The sequence below is a fragment of the Colius striatus genome, chromosome 1, assembly GCF_028858725.1.
Source record: "Colius striatus isolate bColStr4 chromosome 1, bColStr4.1.hap1, whole genome shotgun sequence".
Lineage (NCBI taxonomy): Eukaryota > Metazoa > Chordata > Aves > Coliiformes > Coliidae > Colius > Colius striatus.
Genome location: NC_084759.1, coordinates 166,959,518 through 166,976,224, shown reverse-complemented (window position 1 = coordinate 166,976,224; position 16,707 = coordinate 166,959,518).

Here is a 16,707-nt window from a genome sequence, read left to right as displayed (position 1 = left end):
TGGTGCAGGCAGCTGGGTGACGTTAGCAAAATCTTGTCACCAGAAGCCAATGTTCACAATGGAGATAGTGAAGGAAGAATCCTCTGGGACATTCCCCGGTAGAGTCTCTAAACTTGTGGAAGGACACACCCTCTTTTTATCCTAACATCCCAGCCACCTGAGACCCTCCTCTTTTCCCCATTGGCTGATTTACTCCTAGGGTACAGACTTCCCAATCAGCCTATTACCTGTTTGCTCTAACATACACACACATACTCCTCCTCCCCCATCATACATTGTATGTCTCATGTCCAACCCTTTGCCACAGAAGTTAATATGTATAAACCTATTAAGCATGCATATTAAACTCAACTTCAAGAACAGGTAGAGGTCAAAAGAATCAACTCTGTTGATGTTTGTCACACCTGGCCCCAGTTGGTGAATAGGTCTTCAAACCAGTCTGCCACACTGTATTGTTTTGCAAATTTCTGCCACTTCTCGGATTTCTGGCTCTGCAAAGCCCAAATAAGGCCTGCTAAACCACCTCAGCTGAGGCCTGCTAAACTACCTTATTCACCTTTTTATTTGTAAACACACCCTTATCCATTTTCCTATCAGTGGCCACGTACACCCTGCACTGCCCAGCGGATAGTACACGGGGCCAAACTGCCTGTACTGCCTGATTCAAAATGACTTCCACCTTGCGTGCCAGCGAGAAAGATCAGCTGTCTTCTGCCTTTAAAATGTACTTCCAGTGTGCTGCGGGCTGCATGCAGGCAGCCACAACTTGCTGAGATTCTTTTTCCTTCACATTTATGATTTTCTTTTGTAATTTGCAATGGATTGTGCTTGAGCAGATTGTGTGCAAATTACTCAAGTCTCGGAGCCCTGCTCCCTAAGCAATGCCATCAGTGGCTTCTGTGGACTGAGGTGGTGTTTGCTGTGAACAAGACCAAGAGTCTGACCTCAGGCATCGTTGCAAACATTTTAGTCTAGGCTTTGAGGGAAGGGAGCACAGCGAGAAGCAGAAGTATTAGCAACTGTTATTTTCATGGCTTGGAGGTTGCACGAAGGGAGAGGATCTCTCCAAGTAAGACAAATCGGAGGCGTATGAGTCAGAGCAGGCTGACTCCATTTATCGTGTGAGGCACTTGTCTTCTCTTGCCCAACCTGTCCCACTCCCATCCCTGCTGGAGCTACGTGTGATGATGCTAAGTTATTTACCGTGTCTCCTGCAAAGCTATTCGATTTTCCTTTTTGATAACATTTCCTTCAGACTACAAAAAATAAACAGCAGCGATTCCAAAGGGAAGAGAGCAGCACTGCAGTTCCAGCGAGGTCTGACCATAAAGAAAGGAAGCTCTCACTGTAGCCAAGGGGCCATGCCGATATGAAATAAAACACTCTGCAGTGGACAGGTGCTACTAAGTCACCAAGAGCACAGTCTGACACCCAAAAGTTAGTTTTCTCCTGTCTAATATTTAGTCAGTCTGTCAGAAGCAGAGTAACTGTGAGGGACAGACATAAACGTGTTGCTAAGTCCCTTACTATTGGAACACTATTAAGGAATATATAACTGCAACATTCAGGAATAATACCTTGTGATGAAAGAAAACAATAACAAGAATGGGAACTTTCGCCACGTACTTTATTTCTCCTGGTAAGGACTGTTTCTATCAATACATTTTACAAACATCAGGATGCCTATATTTAGTTATGATCTATAAATGCCTAGGTATTTTCTATATAAACATACATATTCTGTCTCCTCAGCAGATCTCTGTCTCTGCCTCTGTCTTTCCTGAGGGCATAGTTCTGAATTTTTTAAAGATAAAGCTTGCATCTGACCCTGCCACATTCCTCCTTGCTGTCCTGCACTCCTTCACCCTATTACCCTAAGCATCCCTCCCACTTCCTGAGCAGCCCCACTGTTACACCCTCCTTGTCATCCCTCTGTCATGACCCCATCCCTCCCCGTGTTCCTGCCCACCATAAACTCCTCTTTCAGACTTGCACAAAATCTCAGCTGTTGCCCCTTCTCACTGTCCTGGGGAGGAGCTCCCACCTAACCACCACCACGCCAGGTCTGTGTGGGCAACTGGGCTCCTGAAGCCTCCTGTCTTTTTGTGTGACTTCTACCATTTTGAGCTCAGCATCTTATAGTTAGGACCATTTCTTTTTGAGAAACAACGTTTGAGCGTATTAACAGCTCCCATCCACCCTTTTCCCTCTTGATTCCACCTCTCAGTGGGCGGGGAGGCCTTCCTCTGTTTTCCTCTGCTTCCTTCTCCATGGGAAAGCCCACAGGCTCTGCACAAAACCAGTTCTCCCTTTGCTTCTAAAAATTGACCTGAAGCACGTTTCTCACCTCAGAACAAAATTCCCAAGGTTTTAGCTATGCTGTAACTTTATGTCAAAGTTCTTTTCCGTGTTTCAGGGAGCTGAGTAAATCATCAGCTTGTCTGACCTAGTTACTTCTCTAAAGATTGGTCACACATCAGTGTCCTCAGGCCCTTTACATCCACTAAATACTTTCCACTCACCTGGGATTATCTTATCCTTGTTTGATCTTGTAAGCACAGCCCCACACTTCTTCTTATGACAGAGTCAATCTGTTCAATCTCATGGTAACCCTTGCTGTTGTTTTATTTTGTTTCATTCCAGAATTTACTTTGCAGGAGGGTTACTCATATTCTGACATCATTTTAGTCAGACCTAGTTTTATCCAACTACAACTACTACTGATAGAGCTCCCTTAATTATATATTTGAAAGAGCATAATTTAGGTAATTTTCTTATTACAAAAGATGGTTTAAAACTGACACTAGACCTTATTGTTTACCAACCCTTGAGGTCAGCCCCCTCTCAGTGGTTCCCATGGTTCCTTGATTAATTTCTCACTGGGCAGTCCCTAACTTTACTCCTAGTAAAAGGGATCTTCAAGCAACCTGTATGCAATATCAGCTAGAGAAAAATTAATCCGTGCCCACTTACCCAGGTTCACCCTCTCCTAGAAGGCAATACTTGTTCAGATAACTTCCTTATCTAAACATTCATGCACCTTGAGAGTGCTATGCATTTATCCTAGCACAAATATAGCAATGATAAGTTAGTGAAGTTTGCACAAATAAATGGAAACACAGCAGACGATTCAGGAGTTTACCAGAGCTGTGATTGTTTTTTTTGCAATTAGCTCTTTAAATCCAAAGTACAGATCTCAGAGACACTGAATGTGAGAAGGCTGTGCTTTCCAGGCCCACCAGTTTCTTAATGATTGGTCAGATTTACAAATTATTTTACTTCTGGGAAGTTTTAATTCTAGGACAGAATTAATTACAAAGTCCTCGTTTGCCTAAGGATTGTGAGGAAAAGCTCTTTGGGTGCTCAATAAACAACATGAACTAGCATAGTTTTATGAAACCTGTTAAGTATTTTCATCTTTGTTAACCTACATCTTTATAACAGTGATGCTTCTCAATGGGGAAGACAATAGCCAGATTTGTGACTTTATTCAAACTCTGTCCAGCTCTTTCTTTTTACCGAGCATTCATATTTTAATGCTGTACCTCATGGTATTCGATGCCTATGATACAGAGACTGATACTGCTATCAAGATTTTAAAAATGAGAAATAGATAAATAAATTCTAAACTTTTTAATTTGAAGATTTTGCTTTGTTCTAAGTCGTGAGACCAACAGAGATGTGCGAGCAAAGATCTTCAAAGGTATTAGGCTTTTACAGCATCCCAGATGTTTCCCATACTGAGAAACTCTTGGTTTCACCTTAAGCACTAAAACAGCTCATATTATTCACAACAAGTGTTGGAGAAGGGGATTGAGCATCACCTGGATGCATCACAGCTTAGGTTGGCTCTACCACGTATCCAGGTACAATGTGTAGTGGTATGAAGTCAGTAAATCACAGAGATGAGTTCTGCACAGGGCAGCATGGTTGTGCAGATGTGCCAGGAGAGCACCACGCTTTGCCACGCTCCATCCTTCATCCCTGAGGAGAGCCGTGGTCTCGTGCTTGGGGGTCTGGGCTGCTGGGGAGATGGCATTGCTCGCTATGTGGCATGCTGAGCAATGACTCCTCACTGCTGACGTGACCATACCCAAGGGCCTGCAGGCAGCCAGGGCTGTCTCCCACTGCATAGGGGGGGCTGTGGCTCAAGACCCTGCTGCAGCCCAAGGATTTTAATCGTCTCTCTGTGTGGCCAAGGCTGATGCTACAGGGAACAAGTTGTTTGAGAGGCGTAGACGTGCAGGTCCTCTCATGCCTGGCATATCCCAAATGTGCCTCAGCAGGGCAGAGGGTTAGAGGGTCTCACTTCGCTGTGGGCTTTGCTGTAGCGACTCAGAGAAGAAATGGAGGCAGCTGTGGAGCTGCCCACTGTTGGAAATATAGATGCTAGTGGGATTTTAAGGAGACTGAGCAGTGGGTTTTGGCTCAGAGGCGCTCAGACCCAGCAAAGCCTTCTGGACCCAGTGTGTTCCTGGTCCCCCACAGAGATGGATCTGAGATCCTGCAGAGGAGCCTCCCATTCATTCCCAGGGCCTCGTCAGCAATGCTTCAGCCTGATGTGATGTTTATCTAAACTCCTTATAGATGAAACACACACAATGTACATCTGATCCGAAATACATTGTGAGGTAAAGCACAGCATTAGGCAGCTGGTTTTGCTGTTTCAGGTGACAACACTGTGAAAACCCAGGAACACATTGAAGTTACTGTATCCCAGTTCTAGGGTTTTGAATGGAGGTTTCTGAAAAGCCTAGCAAAACATGAGCTCTATTTCAGACACCAGCTCAGCAGAATACTAATACCTGGACTAGTAACCATGTCACTTCCCTGGAAGGAGGCATAATTTAGGCTGAAAGTATTGATTTCTTTAATACAACTTGATTTATTTACCAGGCAATCACAAGGCAAGATTATCCCTTGCGTGGTGCCATGGAAAAAATCTACAGACAAGAGCTTCTGTAATCTCAGCCATGTACAAGCTCTGTCACTGACTGACAGGATTTCATTAACTCAGGGCAGGATTTGAGGACTCACACATCCAATACTACTGTTACTGATTTTTGAGAAAGGCAGGGAAATGTGCTTAATATTAGATAGAAGGTGCAGAAGGGATAGCAAGGTGAAATGTTTTGATTGCTGTTTTCAGAAGGTTTCCCAGCTCCATCAGATTGCTGAGGGAGTTGCTGGGAAGATGTTACCCAGATAGCAGATGTCGGCTTCATTAAATCCATTATGTCAAAAAGCACTGGTTGGGCTGAAAAAAAGAGCCCATGTGGGGGTTTTTTGCCCCATCATCCCTTTTCCCAGTAATGATTGGAACCCTAAACCCTTCTCCACCACCTCAGCACCGCTGCATGTAGCTTCTTGACCTGATAAGAAGAGGAAGCTCAAAGGTGAGTCATGCCAGGGCAGGATGGTGATCATGCTGTTCCCTGCCTGCCTGCCAAGGAGCTCTGCTTCAGGATCTGTTACATCACCTCATCATAGCCCTGGGCAGTCTTGGGCCAGGGGCCCCTGCTAGCTGTTGTGAGAAAGAAGAGGGTGGGTGGCTTCCAAGTTGCATTGTGTTGCCATTGCATGAAGTTTCCTGCATTCTTACATCAAAGGAGAAGCATTTCAGACTCCAGCTAGAGGGTGGTCAGCAAGAAACCCAGTAACGTGTCAATGCCTGCTGGAAACCACTGCTACAAAACATGTCTTTGGTGTCCCTCCCCCTGGCAGCACAACATGCAATGACGTCTCACCTTTCCCAGGCTAGGAACATCAGATCTAGCGAGAGGGAGTGGAAGTTTTGGCAGGAAACCTACCCAGCCTCAAGGGGAATAAGCTAGTAAGTGTGGTTGGGCTGTAGCTTCTAGCATGTCTCCTTTAAGCCAGTGGTGTTTTAATTACCCCCAACGTCTGCAGAGGGGCTCAGTGGAATTGCACATTGTTCTGGTTATCAAAAAAAAAAAGTGAACAAAAAAATGCCCTGAGCAAAAAATGAGCACTGGATGCCTGCTTTGCAATAATACCAATGACAAACCTGTGTCATTGGGGAGTGTATGAACATCCTATGAAGTCCCTTTTTTTTCCATCAGTAGGAAGGAGGACAGATATAACTCACCTGATGTTGAGTCTCCTGGCGAGAGAAAGGCAGCACTCCCTGTAAACATGATAATGCTTCATTTAGAGCCCATTAAAGGGAACTTGGTGGCACCGGGCACCACCTCAGTGGTGCTTCTGAGACGGGATTTGGATGTGGTACCAGCAACCAGAGACAGCCATAAGCTACAGCCCACTTCTGTTTCCTTTGCATGGAAACTAAGCATCTGCAGAAGTCTCCACCCAAAAAGTAAAAGTGTTCTTGCTGCAGATGGCCTGCCAAGAGAGATCTGTGGCTGGGAGCTCTTCCCAGCTTGGAGAGCTCCTAGTTTGGTGTGTAGCAGTGGTCAGTCTGATCCCCTGCCATGTACAGTCAGCAACACTGTATTTGTGTTGTGACTTTGGTGGATGCCAGGCACAGGTGAGGCAGCATTAGCTCCTGCCACCAAAATGAGCTTCTGTTAGCTCTGGATGGGCCTGTTCCTGTCTCTGATGTGCTCCCAGTGTGCAGGATCCAGGGCAACATCTCTGTGATACAACAGTAACACCTCATATCTGCATTTTCCTATGTGTTTTAGGAAGAACTGAAACTGAACTTCTCACCTCAGTGTCATCTGAGGAGGCAAGAATACCTCATGAGTTCATAGAATCATAGAATGGTAGGGGTTGGAAGGGACCTTTGGACCATCTGGTCCAACCCCCCTGCAGAAGCAGGTTCACCTAGATCAGGTTGCATAGGAACATGTCCAGGCGGGTCTTGAAGACCTCCAAGGAAGGAGCCTCCACAACCCCTCTGAGCAGCCTGTTCCACTGCTCCATCACCAAACAGTGAAATAGTTTTTTTCTTATATTTAAGTGGAACTTTTTGTGTTCCAGCTTCATCCCATTACCCCTTGTCCTGTTGCTAGCTACTATAGAAAAAAGGGATGTCCCAACCTCCTGACACCCACCATTTAGATATTTGTAAATGTTAATAAGATCTCCCCTCAGTCTCCTCTTCTCCAGATTAAACAGCCCCAGTTCCTGCAGCCTTTCCTCATACAAAAGATGTTCCAGTCCCCTGATCATCTTGGTGGCCCTGCGCTGGACTCTCTCCAGCACTTCCCTGTCCCTCTTAGTTAAATCACCTAAAGCTGATTGTGGACTAATACAGTTAACATCACTGGTTGGAGTATGTTAATTACCTCTATCACAAAATAATTATTTGAACCAATAAAACCAGGTAATAACAGTACCATGGCAATGCTGATTATATGCAGGGGTTTCAGCAAGGAGAGAATGTCAAGGCTGAGTGCTTGGAGATGTCTCTGTGGTTATATTAACATCAATGCCATCATTATGCACAGTGAGCACCTAAAGTGAGTTGTCCAGCAAAATATCCTCACCTGGAATGCTGCCTTCCACCATCAGCAGACATATCCACCAGCCAACACTGGCACCAGTGCTCCCCTGATCCCTTGGCCCTGCTACTTTTTCCTGCTCTCATCCCTTTCCATGTTCTGTTCTTCTTGTTGGCCACAGAAATAATCAAGGAGCAAGATGGTCCGCAGTTAAAACTAACTGCAAGAATAATTTCTAGTGGCAGTGCTGGCTTTGGTAGATCATATAACTCCGTCATCAGTAACAAATCATTGTAAGGCACTCTGCTTTTCTGTGGTTTGTTTGGATAGCAGTTTCTGACCTCTTTCCACACACAGTGAGTGAAAGCAAGCTGTGCTTAAGAGGAACCCATTGGCTGGCCATTGTATGTCACAGTTTTGGCAGTGATCCCTTTTTCTTGGCACAAATACAGAAGCACTAGGAGACTACAGGGTGTCAGAACCTCTTCTGTGTGCTGCTGATTGATAGTCAGTTTCCAATGCTTGGCTTATTCATTATGTTTAATGCTGCCTTGAAATGATGACGGCCATGGTCACGTAACCCATGCTCTGTGAAGGCGCACACACCATCCGGCTGAGATAGAGCAGCACCTGTGAAATACAGATCTCCTCTGCTGAGAAATACAGGGCTAACGCAGCAGTGCAAGACATGGAAGGGTTTCTACAGATATTTTATCACTTGGAAAGCAGAGCTAGCTTTAACAAAAATGAAATTCCAGAGTCAGGAAAAAGCCCAAACAGGTTACAATATTTTCCTTAACTGGATTACAAATGTCATCTTGTGACATTTAAAAATACACTTAAAATGTATTTGAATCAATATTTAAATGAATACATTAAAAATCAATTATTCTTTTATCTTTGTTGTGCTGTCAGTTTGGTTTTTACACTTCATTAAGTAAGGCAGTGAAACAAGGCTGTTGTTCTTCTTACCGATTCCACTCCATGTTCTGAGCCTTTCCTTTCCTTTCCTTTCCTTTCCTTTCCTTTCCTTTCCTTTCCTTTCCTTTCCTTTCCTTTCCTTTCCTTTCCTTTCCTTTCCTTTCCTTTCCTTTCCTTTCCTTTCCTTTCCTTTCCTTTCCTTTCCTTCCCTTCCCTTCCCTTCCCTTCCCTTCCCTTCCCTTCCCTTCCCTTCCCTTCCCTTCCCTTCCCTTCCCTTCCCTTCCCTTCCCTTCCCTTCCCTTCCCTTCCCTTCCCTTCCCTTTCTCTCTCTTCTCTGTGCCATGAAAAGAGAAAGCACGTATGGACATAAAAAACACAGCCTGCTTAACTGAAAAGTGAAAATGGGAGGAAGCATATGAGCAGAACTTGAAGGGAAGGTGCTTGAGACTTATTGTCTAAAAAGCATGGATTAATCAAAGGGTTTTTAAAATGGCTCTAGAGATTGTTTTGTAGGCATAAATGGGGAGACCATGACAGGCAGAAGAGAAAGCACGAAGGTCAGAGTGAGAAAAACAAAGAAAGTAAAAAGGGTCAGTGTGTCAAGGGGGTTGGTGGAAATATGAGTGGTAATGAGAGGAACTGGAATAGAGAGACGTAGGAAGACAATATGCAATGCCCCAGTGGAAAAGGTCTCTGAATGAGGACAAAGAACCAACATTTAATGTTGTTTGAGACATAAAGACTGAACAAGAGGCACAGAGGCTTTAGTAGTAGGTTGAAAAAAAGAGATTATTTTAAAATCCACAAGTCCATTAACTCCAAACTGGCTTACAAGATGCAGAAATACGTGTATTTTCTGTATTCCTTGCAAATCATGGTGCTTCTTGTACAGTAAGATTTAGCTTTGGGTTTTTTTGTCCAAAGTTTTTTTCCCATAGTGGCCCAGATGTTCGGAAGCTTTTATAAACAGTATTTTAATTGAAATTTTAGTATTTAATGGTGATTTTTCCTTACCATGAAAAGGCTCATTCCCTTAACTCAAAATATTATGTACTTTTTTTTCAGAGTCTGAATTTCCAGTCAGAAATTTATACAGCCTTACATATATGTATGTATACTTGTCCATGTCTATGTATATGTAAGTTACACACTGTCATAGTGCCATCTGTGTCATTTCTGACCCTTTTTTACACACGTTATAATTTGCTCTGTGTTATTTGTTCTGCACGTTTGGGCTCAGTGCAAGTGCACACCATGAGTTCAGAGTAAATCACCTCCAAACTGTCTGCCCTGCGTTGAAGCCCTGTGGATTGGTGTGTTGTACTCTGTGGTTCCACACTACACCTTGTGTGCAGGTAATGGCCTTGGAGTGGGAGGAACAGCACAAGGGCCTTTTGGCCTTTCTCTCTCCCAGGGGCCAGCGTGCGTTGTGCCAGAGTAGCAGTAGCCACTAGCTGCCTCATTGGCAGGGGTCTGATGATGTTATGGGGCTGCAAAGCCCTCCTACCAGTAGGTGAGCCCTTCTTCTAGCCCAGGCTGGGTCAAATCAAGAACCCACTAATGACAACTGAAAGAAGCCCATGGATTTCAGTAAGGTCTGGACAGGCTTTTGCTCTTTTTCCTTGACCATCTTCCCCCACCTGTAAAGTGAGGATAACAGCAGCCAATGTTGGGATAGCTGAGTGAGGGCGATAAGATTTAACACCAAGAACCGTGTTGCCATCACAGCTGGCTGCAACTATAATCTTCTGACCAATTAAAGGTCAATGCACCAGTCTGAAGCCAACATGATAGGCAATACTGTTGTGGTCATTTAGCAAGTGGCCTTCTCTTTTTTTCCTTCATCAAACATGATTTCAGTCTTTTTCCTGCAGTGAGCCACAGCATCAGTGTTTCCAACAGTATGACTCAGGCCAAACTCTGCAGAAGCATCAGTACAGCACGAGTGCAACAAGCACTGAAACATTTCAGCAGGTGTTGCAGTGTTAAAAAGCCTTCATGTTAATTTTACTTTCCAAAATCTAACCTTTGTGCTTGCTTTACAACGAAACCAAAAAGGTTTTGTTTCCAGCTTGTGGTTGTTTGGTGTGAATTAAGCCTTTTAAAATGCTCCTTGGCATTCTCCCCAAACCAGCTTTTAATAATTACATGGGCCTGAAATTCACAGCTAGAATTTGTTTTGATTTATTTACATGTGATTGTTGTCACGCAATCAGATACTGTTTTCAATTCAGTGTTATATTCCCAGCAAAAAGGTTAACTGAAATCAAAAGTAACGAGCTCTTCTAAGAAGCAGTCATTTTATGCAAAAGATGTGGATTTTTTTGGTTTTCTCAGTTGCAAAAGATGTAAGGTAAAATAAAACTGCTTTGCAGGTTAGCACAGTTTTTACTGTTTCATACTTTCGATGGTCCTCTCTAAAAATTAGGGAAGAGAAGGGAATGGGGTGTTGCCATAGCCTGCGGTGCATTTGCAGTCTGGTGCCAAAACCAATAGGGAAATCAGCTGAGAGATGAATATTTAACCATTGGGCGAGACAGTTGCTGATAATTACAGGTTCAGGATAATGAATGCTGGTAATTTCCACCAGCCCATGGCTGTCTTGCCTTCAGGGAGGATTTGCCAAATTCAGGGCACACAGCAGAAGACCTCTCTCTCACAAATTGCCTCCTTTCTCACGGCACTTGGCTTGCTCTTATTTCAGCAAAAAGGTTCTCAAAATGCTTCAGGTGTGCTCAGGACTGCAGCTTTTGTTTGGAGGGACAACAGACAGGCTGGATAGACGCCAAATCAGTTTTTGGTCATGCAGATTAGACATCAAATCCCACTAACTGTAGGTACCTGGACACATTGGAGGCTTGGAGGTGTCGGAAATTTCTACTATGTCCTTTCAACCCACTGGTTCATAGTCAGGCAATAAGTGCAAGGCTGATGGGGCACTCGGCCAGACATTTTCTAGCTTGTTTGTCCACATTTCATGCCCTGTGCTGGTAGTTGAGTTCAGCAAATTCTGTGCCAGCTCAGTGAGGCCTTCATCACGGAGGATGGAGACCTTGCGATTGCATGTGGATGTGTGTGTGGGGTCAGCATGTCATTAGGGCCTTGTTGTTTGAAATGGACTTCTGTAAGTGGGGAAATGATAGGTTGCCTGGCCCAGCAAGTGGAGACCATTGACAGTTTGGCTGCTATCAAGGCACTGCTCTTGTAGCTCCAGACTTGTACAACCAAAGTCTTCCTCAAAGAAGGAAAGTCAGTGATGCTTGGAACTGTATATTTTAACTACTGTAACTTCATAGGATATGCAAATCTGTGTAAATGTAACTCTTTCCTGGTGTTTTCTACATAATCACCTCAGTAACGTGTACGGAAGTAGTTTGTAGGGGTTACTCGCTTGCTTATACAAACACTTCCTGATACTCGTTTTGCTTTCATAGCCTTTTCATTCCTCCTGCTCTCGCCATATGGAAAACACAGGACATAGTGTGTTGCCTAATCCTTTATTTTCTCCTCTGCCTGGCAGTCTTTTCTCTGCCTCCACCCCAAAGCCTTTGTCTGGCTGATTCCACTCCTCCTCGCAGCCCACAGGTTGGTATGGAACGTACACACGCACACACACATATAGATACATATATGTGAACGTATTATTTTTACACAGGCTGGGAGGACAGCGTGGCTTACATAATCTCACATCTATTGCCCTGACCTTTTTGAATAACTCATGAGAGGTTTCAGTGTTATTTTAGTTTGTCTTAGCAGCACGTTTGCAGTTGAATTTATCTAGCGTTTTATAGTTCGATTCTTTTCTCCCCAGCTCAACTATACTTCAGGGAAGAAGTGTTGCGAATATAAATAAACATGAAAGAAAATGATTGTTCAATATACCGCTCTAGTGTTAGAATTTCACCCTGTTAGAAATCATTTCATGTATAGATGAGGAACAGACATTTGATTTACTACTGTCTGAGTGAATTAGTCATATATGGTAAATTTCTGTGAAGGGATCATATTTGACCAAAAGTGTCTGTTATTGTTGGCATTAAGTGATATGCTTTCCAGAACTGCTAGCCTACTCGTGGCACTGGACCAATTTGTTATTTTGAGAGTAGATAAAAGTCTTTGTTTAGCCTTCTGGCACTCAGTGTAGCTCTTAAAAATGGTATTCTTTGTTTTGCTTTAGGTTTTCTGTTGCTCTTAAATCTGCTCCGCTCGATGGGGTTTTGTCACAGGAGGCAAAGGCCTGAGTATGAAGTGTACTCTTTCTTGGATGTCTTCCCAGAAGGCTTAATTTCAGGTGTGTGGGAGGGGGACACGTGCAGATAACGCACAATATTGTACTTGTACATTGCAGTGTCAGCGCTCCTCCATTTGTCTAAGACCAGCAGCTGTCACTGCTGCTGATGTCAGATAGGGTTTTTATATTATACCATGGCACCTGGAGAAGGTGAATCATATTTTTTTCCACGTGTAAATGTTTACCTCATTGTGTGCAACACAGAGTCAAATCCAGTAGAAGATTTGGACAGTTAAAGGCAAAGCATGTTCATACCTGACTGCAAAGCTTCCTCCATTCCTGATTTTAAGGTTGCTGGACCTGCGTGTTTATGCAGATCCAGAGCTATGCCACTTCTGCCGTGGATGTCACCTCAGGGTGTGGAGGATGCCCAAGGCCGGCCAGGATCCTAAGCAGTGTTCCTGCCCCACAGTCATGACTGTTCTTAGTACACAGGCAGGATTGTTCTCACAGAAATGTCATTGCCAGCTTCCCTGAAGGCAACTTGTGGTGCTATTGTGCACAGCGACCTTGCAATTAGAGCAGTCAACAAGAGTCTGGGAAACCCAGATTTAGTTCTCTTTCCAGGGGGGGAGGATGCCAGCAGTCCCTCAGGACCATGGCTCTTGCCAGGCTTCAAGCTGCTACGCGAGAGTGGGGCTATGAGCTGTGTGTGAGGAAGAGGAGAAAAGTCTATGTTGTTCAGATGAGGGGTTATTCATCCTGTTCTTCTTTATGCCCAGGGCTGCTTTAGTTGATCACTCAAGGACTGCTCCCTGACAGAGAACCCTAGCAGTTAGCCAGGCTCACAGGGAGACCAGTGATTCACCATCAGAGATATCCAGCCCTGGGGCAGCACAAACATACAGCTCCTCCCTGTTCCTCCATCTGCTCTAGTCCATGAACCTGCTGTGCAGGGCCAGGAGTGCCCTAAACTGGCCCATTGCCTTGGGTACCTGTCATGGTTTGACACGGAGCCGTTTCTGGTAAGGGGGAAGGGCTGTAAAGATGGCTCCTGTAAGAAATTGCTCAAAACTCTCCCCAGCTCTGAGCCAGACCCACTTCTGGGGCTGAGCCAATTAGACGCCTCCATGGTCACTTTTTAAGAAGCCAGAAGAGGAGGCTTCTTCCTGTTTTTTCCTTCTTCTGCCCCTTCTTCTTTCCCGACTGGTGGTGATGCAAGGAGTGGGAAGAGAGAGAGAAGCAACCATGCAGACTCCAAGGTCAGTGAGAGGAGGAGGTGTGCTAGAGCAGAGACTCCCCTGCATTCTATGGAGAGGACTGGTGAAGCTGAGGTTTGTTTGCATTTTGTTAAAGACCCCGCATCAGAAGTAGTGACTCATTTTGATAATGACCCCAATCAGGGGCAGTGACTCACTCGTTAAAGACCCTGCATCAGGAGCAGTGATTCACTTTGCTAAAGACCTTGCAATCAGGGGCAGTGATTTTTGTTAAAGGCCCCAAGCCAGGGGCAGTGACTATGGCCAGAGGAGTCTGTGTCCCATGTGACGGACCCAATATTCACAGAAGCTGTAACTGTGGGGAAGAACCCACGCCAAAGAAGCTCATTAAACTTATGCCCAGAAGAGGCTATGTCCCATGGGAGGGACCCTGTATCTGCAGAAACTGCAACCGCGGTGAAGAATCCACACCAGAGATATTGACCAAGGACTGTGTCCCGTGTGAGGGAACCTGTATCGGCAGAAGCCGCAGCTGTTGGGAACAACCCACACCAGAGAAGTTCGTTAAGGACAGTGTCCTGGGGGAGGAACCCTGTGTTGGAGCAGGGGAAAAATGCCAGTAGTCCTCCTCATCTGAGCAGAGAGAAGAGGCAGAGCCCATCTGTGAGAGACTGACCACATCCCCCATTCCCTGCCCCCCTGAGCCGTTGAGGGGGGAGGAGGTAGAGATTTCGGGAGCAGTGAGCTGGGCCTGGGAAGAAAGGAGGGATGGGGGAGGGAGATCTGAAAGTGCTGGTTGTAATTTTCTCATCATCCTACTCCCTTTTTGCTTTTTGTTCTGTTCTGTTTCTTGTAGGTAGTAGAATAAACTTTCCTACTTTCCTCTCTAAGTCGAGTACTGGAGTCTGTTTTGCCCAGAACCGTAACTGGCAGCGAGCCCTCCCTGCCCTTGTTTCGATACACAACAACCTTGCTTATCTTTTTACTCCCATTTCGCTGGAGCCTCTGCCATCCTAATGAGGTGGGCATCATGCGAGAGACTGTCATGGTGCTGCTGTGCTGGCTAGGCAAAACCATGACAGTACCACTAGAGAAGTGAGACTTTTGCCTTAGGAGTCCTGAGCAAGGGCTCTGACCAGTTACCGTCTTAGTTGTTAACAGTCCATTTCTTCCAGCTGTGGTTTGAAAGAAAAGCAGCACCCTGTTCCATCTTCAACAGCAGTGTGTTGGGTGCAAAGGAAGGGAGGTCCCAGAGGCCAATCCCTAGCTGCACTCCCAAGGGGCCAGGCTGAAGGCTGCCTTTTGACTCCTGGTTTCTACCTCTCTGTAGTAATCCACTGCTGAGCAGGATTCTGCCTGGTCTATGTTTACTAAGGTACACTGTGCTGCCTCTCTGTACTCTCTTGCCATGGCATGTTATCTAGACAGTTCAGCAGAGATGGTAGAACATTTATATGTTTAAGGCTTGTAAAATATCTTGCACTCCTCAGCCTTTTGAACTGAAGCACCTCCATACTTTCTCAAAGCACTTTTTAAAACAGCCATCAACAAAAATGTCTCCTGAAACCCACTTTTTCAGGAGATGGCTCCTTATTCATCTTGAGTACCAAGCTGTACTGCAAAAGGCCTAACTCAGCAAACACAAACCCACAAATTTACCTTAAGTCTCAAGGGACCCTCGCTGAGTACAATTTTGGCTTGCATTTAGCATGTGTTTAAAGAGTCTGAACACAGAGACCTGATGCTGGAAATATTTATGACAGTTTGACAGCATTTGTTTGGAAATGTCACTCCAGCAGCACATGGGTCCTACTCCAGCCCTCAGGCGAGCTGCAAGTGGGTGTTGCTGGTGCCTTGTGCTGCAGATGCTCCCATAACAAAAGCTCAAATTATTTTTAGAGGCATGACAAAGAGAGAGAGCTCTGAGTTTCTGCTGTGGATGAAAATATGTTTCAGCAAAAAGGAAATTTTTATCCAACATGTACCCAGTCTGTACAATTTAGATGGCTAAACATCAGCTTGCAATCTTGCTTAAAATGTAGAGCTATACAATATAGTCCTTCATGAGTAGTTGCTTGAGGCTTAGGCATCTGGATCTCCTGAAAACTCAGCTGAAGGGGCTGACCTGGATATTGTCGTGTCACAAGTACTTGCAGTGCCCTTTCCTCTCTGTTCTCTTAAGGCCCAGGCTTCTGACTGCCCTCCCTGGTCCCTTTCCTGAGAAAGAGGACATGCTCCACTGTCTTCATATATAACTCGTTGATCCTGGAGTCAAGGCTTTGAAATTTCAGAGATGCCATTTGGTTGGTTTGTAATTGAAGTGGACAGGAGGAGGAATGTTGGATGGGAAGAGGGATGCAAAGAGCAACTAGCTCATGGGAGCAGGCTGGTGAGCAGCACATCAATGAAGGCTTGAAAGGCACATGCATATACTATTCCTGGTCAGTTATTGAAGTCCTCATGCTACCATTTGCTCAAACAGGCTGTTAATGTCAGAGGGTTTGTCTGTATGCTATGAAGTACGTATAGAATGAGAGCATCTGTATTTGATGTCTCATAGTGAGGGAAGGAGCTGTAAAGCTTTACAAAAGAATGTTTTAGAAAACTGTTTGAAGGACAAAAGAAGGGTAAGGATTTCAAAACTTACCTGGATGAGTTCCTGTGTAACCTGGTGATCCTAGGTGATCCTGTGTACCTAGGTGATCCTGCTCTAGCAGGGTGGGTTGGACTAGGTCATTTTTCAAGGTCCCTTCCAGTCCTTGAGATTCTGTGATTCTGTGACAGAAAGGTAGGTCTCTTGCTCTATAGCTAGAATGGATTTTAACACAGAAGAATGTTGAGGCTACCAAAAGCCTCAGCTTCTTTTTGATTCAATGTTTTAGATAGCTCATTGCTTTGCTTGTTTTCA